General features: G+C 34.8%; 1 long non-coding RNA gene across 4 annotated transcripts; it reads right to left on the reverse strand.

Moving 5' to 3' along the window:
• Nucleotides 1-2,590: 2,590 nt before the first annotated feature.
• On the reverse strand, nucleotides 2,591-4,848 carry LOC147840788 (uncharacterized). 4 transcript variants are annotated; one of them, XR_015507114.1, is made up of 7 exons: nucleotides 4,773-4,848; nucleotides 4,460-4,499; nucleotides 4,136-4,163; nucleotides 3,943-3,996; nucleotides 3,515-3,631; nucleotides 3,305-3,408; nucleotides 2,591-2,728 (listed from the first exon to the last, which is right to left on the reverse strand). It is a non-coding gene; the product is annotated as an uncharacterized LOC147840788 (long non-coding RNA). The 4 variants fall into 4 exon arrangements; XR_015507113.1 differs by having other exon boundaries at nucleotides 3,943-4,002; XR_015507115.1 differs by lacking the exon at nucleotides 4,136-4,163.
• Between the last annotated feature and the right edge of the window lie 6,518 nt (nucleotides 4,849-11,366).

An 11,366-nucleotide genomic window follows, 5' to 3' on the forward strand; every position in this document is an offset into this window, starting at 1 on the left:
TACATACACTGTCATACCTGAATTGAAATATAATCTAAATAGAACTATCCAATGACATATGTATTGCATATTATAATCACTAGGTGTTAATACTCCCACTCTTAATAAAACTTCAATTTTGTTTTTTATACCTATTTCAGCTTTTTTTCTTCTTTTCTCTGCAGATGTGCATCTGGTTTAATTTTAACCCTCACTGTACTGGTTAATTTTATAATTTTAAATTCAAGTCCTGCAATGATAATAATCCTTTAAGTATTAACTGTACTTCTTCAAATCATTTTGAACTATTTGTTCATTTGAATGTTGCATTTATTTATTTTTTCTCTAAAAAAATAACTTTCTAAAAAAAAATAAAAAAACTTTCTAAGGCAACCCATCTACTTCATTGTATACACATCTTTCATGTAATTTTTGTAAGTTAACTGAAAAATCATTTAATCTTTTTGTTCTGTTTTGCTTTACTCTTTAGTCCTCAAATTTAGTTTACATTTTCTTTTACTTGTATGGATATATGAAACAAAATCTATTACATTAAACCCCTTTTTTCCCCAAATCATCTCTTACTACACTTAATGCTTTTCACTATTGACCTATTTTCTTGTGCTGTTCTTTTTCCCTTCAATTTCTTCCTGATAATAATTTTCTAAGGCTAAATCTCTTTTAAAATTATGAATTTGCATAGACAAATTCTTCTTTTTACTAGCCCTGCTTCAGAAATGTTTTAACTCAATCTATTTTCACATTATCAATTGTCTTAATTACATCTTCTATCTGTTTTAATTAATAGGTATTATCTTTTTATTTCATAATCCTTATTTAATTCAAATTTTTTTTACTAAATGTAAAGTCCTATTTTATAAAATAACTTTCTAAGTAATCAATTGACAGGAGTCTGATTTGATACAAGAAAGGCTACACTTTTGTTTTAATTTGCAACATACTTGATTTGGATCATATGTCTACTGGGCTTTTGAGATTGAGTTTGCTAGGCCATAGCCAATCTCTCTCCCTCAAACCCCAAGGCAACTGTTCCATAGATGGTGCAGTTTTTGCATTGTTGTATTCAGGAATCCCCACATTTCCTGCTTATTTAAGGAGTTAAAGTGTTGAGCATTTCTCCTCCCTCTTGGTGCTGACTTCTCTTTCACCCAGCTGATGTTGCTGGAAAGTTTAGCTTTTTGATCAGTTCATCAGTCTCTTGTTTCTCCTTCTTTAAGTGTCTTTTGAAAATATGTCGATGGGTCAAAGTCTCTGTAGCTTTTTTTGCATGCAGTGCCTGGCTCACTGCTTTAGTTCATGTGATAAGAGTCCACAGTCAACAAGTTGCTCCTTGTGTTTCTCAAAACACCTTAATCTATTTCCCAGTGCCTTTAGAGATGTCAGGCAGGCGAAAAGGCTAGGACCCTTCAAAGTCCATCTCCTTGCCCCTTAATTTAATATAACAATTTGCTTAGTTAATAATCTAAGCATTTTTCCACTTTCCCATTTTTCCTTCATCAAATAAAGACATTCTTCTCATCTATGTTCTTGTATTTGCTGTCCAATAGTTAATTCTTCTTAATATTTATTACTAAGTCTACTGTTTCTTTTGTTAATTTTCTGTTTCTTTAATTTTCTTCTAATTCCTTTCTTTAGCTTCAGCTTGTGTTTTTTTCCCCTAATCTATTCTAGTGTTTTCTCACTAGTTGGCCTTTCTTTACTTTGTTTGAATTTCTCTAACATTTTCTATATCTGTTTCAATTCTACACTGTAAAAAATTTGACCTTAAATTCACAGTAAATTACTGGCTAATAATTGCATTACTTTCACAGTAAATTACTGTATGTAAATTCACAGTAAATTATTGTGAGGTAGTTCACAGTAATTTACTGTGGTTTTGTCACATTAAATTATTGTGAAATTACAACCATATATTGTAACTTTACAGTAGATAATAAAGTCTGTTACTGTGATTTCACAGTATTATCTTGTAGAATTAACTATATTTTACTGTGAATTTGCAAAACGATTACTGTGATTTAGCAGTAGGTTGCAGTTTAAATACCTGATTTAACTGTAAAGTTACAATTATATCCCGGATTACTGTACTTTAACAGTTTGGTGCTGTAAAATTTCAAAGCAATTTTAGGTCACACAAAAATGAACATTCTATCTTGATTTACTCACCCTCAGGTTGTTCCAGCTCTGTTAAAAATGTTTTTTTGTTAAACACAGGAATAAAAATATCAAATAATCCTCTTTGTGTCCAAACAACCTGAGGATGCGTAAATGACGACCGAATCTTCATTTTTGGGTGATCTGAGAAGACTCTAAAATCAAAATAAAAACAAACACACATACATTTTACAGATTTATTTAACAGCTTAATGACATCTGTGTAAACATTTCAGAAAACTTTCAAAACGTGAAGGTGAAGCCTCAAAAAATACTATAAGAACATATTCATAAAAAAATCTGACATGATATGTAGCATACATATAAAAAGCAGTGCTTCAGAGTGCGCTCTCTCTGTCTCTCATATATATATATATATATATATATATATATATATATATATATATATATACACATGAGAGAGAGAGAGACAAAACTTCTTGCTAAATTAGGCAGTCGTCTATTCAAGGTCAATCATTTTCCTGATAATTTTACACACTTGCTGGTTGATGTGTCTTCTCTGCTTCTTTGACTTCGTCTGTCTCCCATCTCCAAACTGGTGCCCAAAAAGCACCTATAAGCAAAAGGGCAGACAAACAGTTAGCTTCATACAACACTACTGGGACACTACTGCTGCACTACAGAGCAAAATTACTGTTAGCTCAGTTTGAACATGCTGACAATACTGTAGCTCAGTCAAACTGCAATCATTTAAACAAAAACATCTGAAAAACATTTCCATCACAAACACACAATCAAGAACAGTCCAACAACAAATAGTGGTTTTAATGACCTAGGCAGAGCATTTTAAAACAGTTGATTTGATTTACATCTTCTGTTTACAGACTATAATCTAATGCTGGGTTCACACTTATTGCAAAGTTAACACATGCATCACAGCGTTTGCTCTTGAATACTAGCAGGATGTTTCTTGCATCAAGCTAATTTTTTATGATTTAAATATTAGGAAAATTTTGCAAAAAATTTGATTGAAGTGATACACCACTTGTGTTGTATTCATTTCAATCAAGTTTTTTGCAAATATTCCAAATATTTTTCAACGTTTTTTGAGTTTCACTTAATTTGTGCTTCCCAGTAAAAATTTCCCACTATTTATGCATTTGCAATGACTTGTATGTAATCCACTCACCTGAATAGGTAACTTCACATATGGTATAAGAGCCCCATCCTTTTAAAGACAGCTTCCCCTCTGGTCTCCAGCACAGACAAACAATTTGTGTCTGCAACACGGCCCTTTATAACAAGGGGACAAGGGGAGTCATGACTTGTGCTCCTATACATTCCTTGTTTAACCCCCCCAAAACAAGCCCTCAGTTACAATATTTATTGTAGACATTACCTTAAATTCCAGAGTGCAAAAGGCAACTTCAGTATACTTCAGTTTCAGACCAGATTCAAAGTCAGTTGTGAAATCCAGGTGAGGTCCCATGACCACTCGACCCTCCAAGGAATAAGACTAAAAGGGGGAAAGAAGGACTAAATTAGAGGTGTTTGTGAATAATTAAATTTTTTTGTAGAAACAAAGTTGACATTCCATGCTCTGCCTATTAAAAACCAAGCAAACAAACACACATGCCCAGTAAAATTGCTAATAAAAATAAAAACTATAGTTTAAAAAAATCTTTGTCTAATATTTACTACTACTGGAGGTACTGGTGGAACTTCTGGAAGAAGAAAAAGAGTTTGTACAAGAAACTGCTCACAACAAATCTGTGAAAAACCTGACATTTAAAAATCTAATAAAAATGAGGAAGGCATCAACATTACCTTTAATAATCAAGCGAGGGTTGATTGGTAGCATCAGTGTTTCAACATCAGTGGCTGTAGCTGCAAAAAAATTTTAATATAATAAGAGTAGAATAAGACTCAACCTAACACACGCACACACTCTATATATATATAGGTTTAGATTGTGATAATGAATTTAGGTTATATTTGTGTGCTCAGAATTTACACTCACCTCACACTTCAGCTATTATCAGGTACACCTGAACACCAAAAAATAAAATCTACAGTTAGTGACAATATACAATTAGTTCTCATTAGTAAATGTTAGCACTGCATTAACACCAGTGAGAAATATACAATATGTACTGTGTTAGTGTTAGTTTAAAAGAATACAACTGAATTGTATTATAAGCCTCATTTAATAAAACAGTTAAGACTTGTTTCATAATGAGTTTAGTTTATTTAACTAACTTAACGTTAACGTTACAGTGAACAAAATTAACGTACATGATGGTGACTAACCGTAACGTTAACTTAAGAGAAGGTCAGAGCTTACCTTAACGTTATAGTCATTTCACCTTTACTTCAGTCTTGTACTGAAACAGAAAATGCAGTTAACAAGAAGTTAATTAAAGAAAATTCCCTTTCTTTTTTCAGGAACTAACGTTAACGTTATGCTAATACCTCAGAAAACACTACAATCACCATCTGGCGTCGTTAATTTCTTGCTTTAAAAAAAGGCGCGCTTAAACCCTGTCCGTGCGAGTACAACTAAAGTACTCGGTAAATTCCTGTTAAATGACACGCACTATACAGAAATACACATACAACAATCATTTAACGGACAAAAGTCATATTTTAACACTTACCGAGGATGAATCCGTTGGGTGAAGAGACGACGGCGTTGTCTGTGGTGATGGCGCTTGTTTGCGGTCGAGTCGAGTCAGTTCTGTTCAATGAATCGGCTCCTTTAAGTGAACAGTAAAGAGTCGAATTCGGCTCCTTTAAGTGAACAGTAAAGAGTCGAATTCGCCTGAAAACGATTCCGTTTTGTATAATATTGTAAGACGCAAACATATAATTCATTAATATTTCATCATATTGCATGGCTCGTGTACTGCTTGTACACGAATTGCTTGTTGATCACTTCGAGCTCATGAACACGTCTGATAAAATATCTGAATCTGATTCAATGTCACACGAGTCCTGAACCGAAGCAGTGCAAGAGTAATATATTGATTGAAATATAAAGTTAATTATTTTCTTCGCCATTCAAAATATTACATATCTCTGACTTTAACAATAAGAATAAAGTTCGTTTGGAGTGTATTGAGAATTATTATTTTTTCCTCCCAGGATCCATTTCGCACCAAGCTGCATCAAGCTGTAATGGTGGATGAGAAGGCACATAATATTATAAATATTGCTTGTAATATGTAACGAAATAAAGTTTTAACACTTTTTCATGCGAGAATGTAGTTCTTCAAAACTCAAATCTGTGGACTGTTAGTAAAGATTGTGTGTAATTTTAAGTGTGTTTTGCCTGTAGCGGAGATCTATGACCTCCAGGCGGTAACGGCGCTCTTTACTCATGTATCCGCCGAGAGGCGCCTGTCTTCAGGCTAGACATTGGGACAATTGCTCCGTCTTCGATGGCTCTATATGCGTCCGAAAATGAAGTTTTAACTGTTTTTCATGCTAGAATGTAGTTGTTTAAAACTCTAATCTGTGGTTTATTTATATAGATAAAAAAATAATAATTTATATATATATATTTAATTCTGAGATTAGTGACCTCCAGGCGATGACAGGTGCAGTACTCATGAAACCGTCTAAAGCAGACATTTACCCTGACATTGAAATAATTGTTGGCTGTTTAACAGTCTTTGGTTTCATTAATTAATAACTTTTTATTCCAGTTTATTATGTTTTGGCTAAGCACACAGTTATGTTCATTAAATATTATTTCCTATTCTATGTTAACTGTATAAAATTAAATAAAGGTGCAGTACAATCAAAAAGATGTTGGTAACCAAATCGTTTTGGGGGCTATAACATTCTGTTATTATCTGTTAAAAGTTCATTTGTATTAATTTCTACGTTGAGTTAAAAAAGGTTTGAATTTCTATAACTAACGTGCAAAAGATATAGCCCTTTTCACAGTAATTTGCTGTAATCATGCTACCTGCCGTAATTTCACAATAAAATTATGAATACAACATATTACTGTGAATTTTTCAGTTAAATACTGTGAAGGGATACTAATGTAATTTACTGTGAAAAATTACAGTAACTTGTTGTGAAAACCTGGAAATTTTTTACAGTGTATAGTACATTTTCTCACTCTTTTTTACACACTCATCTCTTTAGTTTTAACCTTTCCCTACTTGTTTTTAATCTATTTTAAGTTCTTTTGCTACTTCCATAATTTCCCTCTGTATTGGTCATTGACCCATTGTCCTGTCTCTCTGTCTCTGTCTCTCTCTCTCACACACACACACAGCTTACATCAAATGTTCCTTCCTTTTGCCATTATTTTCTGTTCTGTTCTCTCTTAGATGAGTATTTAACTATAAATTATTCATATCTTATATATATATATATATATATATATATATATATATATATATATATATTTTTTTTTTTTTTTTAATTTTTTTTTATCCTAATTCTAATATTTTCTATGATGTGTTATTCCCCTCTGTTCCTAAATGTTTACTTTTTTAATTATTACTTTATTCTTTTATATAACACATAATCTTCTTCCAAATTGTATTTACTTTATCCTATTTATCTTATACTATTTTGTAATATACACTTTTACACCTCACTAATATTAAATCAGATTCTATTATTCCCTAAATTAAATTATATTCTAAGAACTTAAATTATGATCTCTTTGTATGCACATGTCAACTTATGTTAAATACTTCTCCTTAATTTAATATTTCTCTTTATATCTTTCTATTTGAACTAAATTTATTTATTTCCTAAATATTATAATCTCTTCCTTAAACTGTATCAGTCTCTTCTATATTTTTCCAATATATATCATATACCTCTTCTATATATATATACCTCTTCTATATCACACAATATCTGCAGTTCATCTTTATATTATAATCTACAATAATGATTATTTTATTTCACTATTTATCACAAACACTACTAAACACAAACACTTAACCACACTCTCACTTTCTAGTCCTTCACATTTAGAGGACTCATTCACTCAACATTTGTCCCTTTACATCTACAGGGCTCATTCAGTCATTCATTCCTCTCAGTGTAACACAGAGAGCCTCCGTCTCTGCCATGCTCTATTTAAGGGATGGTGCAGGAGGGTGGCTCTGCTTGTCCACTAATATGGAATTTTACACAACCATTCACACAAACACAGACACACACCACACTAAAGTAAATCTGCTTTTATTCTCTTAACTGTCACCACACATTCAGAACTCACTCTTGAAATCTCAATCTGTTCTATGTATATCATCATTAAATAACTTCCCAAATCTAAGTAACAGTTACTAGTTAACGTCTGTCGCTATCAAGGCCTCTTAACAAACAGACACAGATCATTTGCATGCAAATTTTTTCTTTTTTATCTAGAATTCAAACCTCCCTTCATTACTTTTATTTATTTTAATTTGAGGGAACAGTTGAAGTGTCTTTACCATCACAAGCAGGTCCTGGGAGACAAACCAAACGTTTTTTTACATGCAAAACTGCTTTTCTTAATTGTTGTGGCCACGTTGTTTGCTTTGTCCCTCCAGCACAGCATGTGCAATTTTATTAATTCTCTAATCAATTCATATTTTTATCTATATTTTATTCTCTTAATTATAATACTAACTTTCTCTTACACTACACCTCCGAAATTTTTCTCTAACACTCAACATCCTTAAGCACACACCCTATTCATGCTTTAAATTAAATTCTCTCATCACATGCATCCTCATTCACAAATCTCACAGTATATGCTTTCTTATTCAATCCTCTTTTCTAGGAATTGTAAGAAAAAATTTCCCCATTCACATTGGTCCAGACCACCACATAAAACACAACATATAGACGAACAAGACTTACACAGGTCAGTTCACTGAGATCCAGCCCTCCTTATAGGTGCTTTTGGAATCAGATTAAAGGCCTCCTCCCAATTTCCCTGCCTCTATCGGGAGAATCTTACTCAATCCACAGGTGAGTACAGAGACGCGGAGCGCTCCTTTGCTCTAATTCACAACCACAAAGAGCGACCCCTAGCGCTGCCTCCGCGCGTTCTGCTCACGCCTCTCTCGTAGCAATTCATGCATGTACCTCTCTTTCATACGCATATAATTTACAGCCCTTTGTTAGTATATAATACAAAGCTATTAGTTAGTGCATAATTTACAGCCATTTGTTAGTACAATCACATACCTTGACAACCTGGAAGACCTCTTTTTCTTATAAATAGTTCACTTCTCTATACTTTTATTACTTTATCACTTACTTTATCATTTTTTTAATAAATGTAGTCAATTCAAAGGTTCTTTTTAATGGTGAGGTATTTTTTTTAAAGTCAAGTTCAGGCATCTGGTCTATCCCACAGTACACTCATCAGAGAACCAAAATAAAGCAAAAATTTGCTCACCTTTTTTAATCTGCGCGCTTTTTGGTCTCTGCGTGAGTGTCTGCCAAGGATTGGCCCTATTGACACCTTCTTTCGACCACCCTCAATCCAGCACCACGATGAAGGCGCCAAATTATGTTGTGGAAAGTTGCGCTGGATCTCGACAAACATCTTCTAAGTTTCAAAAAAGAGGCTGAGGTCTTCAAAGTTGTCAAGTTGAAGCAGTTTATTGTTACAGCAGAGTTGGTCGATCGATCTCTCTCCTACAAATGTTCCAAAACCCACAGTTTATATACAGGCTTTTCCTATAGTCATCATGAAACAGTGGTGTAGCATGAGCATCACGTTATTTTCAGGCTCCAATAGGATTCTAGCCTTCATATTGATGGCTGTATGTTTTTCTGTTTTTGCACATCTTAAAGGTCATATTTCAACACTTTTTAAAAGATTCTCCCTATGCATGCTATTGCCGTGCAGATTGAGCAAAGTTGTTTTTAAGTTGTTTTTGTCATGGTCAATACATCAATACGTGTTGCATATGCTGTCTGAATGGTCTTACTTCACCGCTGTTTACTTCTGTGTGTTTTGCTCTGCATCCCTTGAATGTATTTCTATATGTTTTAACAGTGTATTTTAATAGTGGCAGATTATACAGTGATTATATAGTGATTACATAATAAAAGTTCCTCTATAATTCTCCAATATTGGTTATAGAGCTTTCTCACAACAGGGGTTACATAGGTTTGCAGCAGCAGTGTGATATACTTTAACAGGTATCAATACTTGCTCCGCCATAATAAAAAAAGCAGCAGCATAGCAGATCTATACCGCCAAGACCAAATACATCAACATTGTCATATACATATTCATTACCATACTGAATTCTGAGAGTTTTCATGATAGGAGTGTTTTAATCAGATACAAACCCAATCAAATGCTTTATGTGCATTAAGTGATAATAGCAGGGTCCGTTTCCTAGTAAATTTTGTATAACTCATGTTTAATGTTTTACGAAGGTTAACTCTAATGCCTTTCTAGAGGCAGCACAGTGGGTAGCACAATCACCTCACAGCAAGAAGGTTGCTGGTTCGAGCACCGGCTGGGTCAGTTAGTGTTTCTGTGTGGAGTTTGTATGTTCTCCCTGTGTTTGCATGTATTTCCTCTGTGTGCTCCGGTTTCCCCTACATCCAAAGACATGTGGTACAGGTAAATTGAATAAGCTAATTTGGCTGTAGTGTAATTTATAGGTAAATAGGTCATTTATAGGTAAATTGAATAAGGTAAATCACCCCATCTTTAAGGGTGCACCCTGCAAAGGAAACTTATTTTGGCTGCTTGTATCTGAGATCATTGTCCTTTTGGTCATGAGTCAAAGGTGAGAATAGGAACGTAGATTGACTGGTAAATCAAGAACTTTGCCTTTTGGATCAGCTTCTTCTTTACCACAACGGACCGGTACATTGGCCACATTACTGCTGCTACTGCACTGATCCACCTGTTAATCTCATGTTCCATTCGTCCCTCACTCGTGAACACAAGCCCAAGGTACTTGAACTACTCCAACTGGGGTAAGGGCTTTCCTCCAACCTGGAGATGGCAAACCACCTTTCTCCAAAGCACCAAGGCCTTTGGCTTGGAGGTGCTAATTCTCATCCCAGCCACATAACACTCGGCAGCAAACCGCCCCAGTGCATGCTGAAGCTCCATGGTCAATGAAGCCAACAGAACAACATCGTCTGTGAATAACAAAGATGAATTCCTGTGGTCCCTGAACTAGACCCCATCCTGCCCAATGCTGCACATAGAAATTCTGTCCATAAAAATTCTAAACATAATTGGTCACAAAGAGCAGCCTTGTTAAAGTGCTGCAAACAAGTCTGACTTATTGATGTCAATGCATACCAAACTCCTACTCTGTTCATACAGGGACTAGACAGCCCTTAACAGAGCACCTCTGACCCCATACTTCCAGAGCAACTTGCATGGAATGCTACAAGGGACATGGTCGAATGCCTTCTCCAAGTTCACAAAAAACATGTGGACTGGTTTGGCATACTCCCATGAAACCTCAAGTACACTGGTGAGGCTACAGAGCTGGTCCAGTGTACCACGACCTGTATGAAAACTGCATTGTTCCGCCTGGATCCTAGGTTTAACCATCGAGCAGAACCTCCTCTCCAGTACCCTGACATAGACTTTTCTAGGAAGGCTGAGGAGTGTGATCCCCTTATAGTGAGAGCACACCCTTTTTAAAAATGGGAACCACCACCCCAGTTGCCCAGTCCAGAGGTACTATCCCTGATATTGTAGAGCGTGTTAGCCAAGACAGTCCCACAATATTCAGAGCAGGGGTGTCAAACGAATCAGGCCCGCAAACGAATTTAATGTGGCAAATTTTCAATAAAATATACTACTGTTCCAATTGTGTCCACTTGGAGCAAATCATTAATTTTATCGGATCCAGAAGCATACTTGGGCAGGCCTCCCAGGTATATTTGGTGGTGACACATGAATAATACTATTATTAATATCCATTTACACTTTTTTTTTATCCGTCCAAGAAAACTAAACATTCTTGATCGATTAACCAGTGGGAAGTCTTCTATTGCTCTGCACGTTTCCTACTGCTGGTTCTGTGTATGCACGCACTGTCACTCACTAAAGCTGTTTTTTGAATGCATTTTTGCAGTACTATTTCACAGCTGACTGCGCACAGTCGCAAGAGAAACATTAACCCTTTAGGAAGCACCGAGGTCTGTTTTTCCACATGTCAATGTTTATGAATAGATGACACTAAAAAGAACATGAGTAATCTTGAAAAAAATTGTACATCAGTTTAAAGCTACAA

The sequence above is a fragment of the Danio rerio genome, chromosome 14, assembly GCF_052040795.2.
Source record: "Danio rerio strain M-AB ecotype USA chromosome 14, GRCz13ab, whole genome shotgun sequence".
NCBI lineage: Eukaryota > Metazoa > Chordata > Actinopteri > Cypriniformes > Danionidae > Danio > Danio rerio.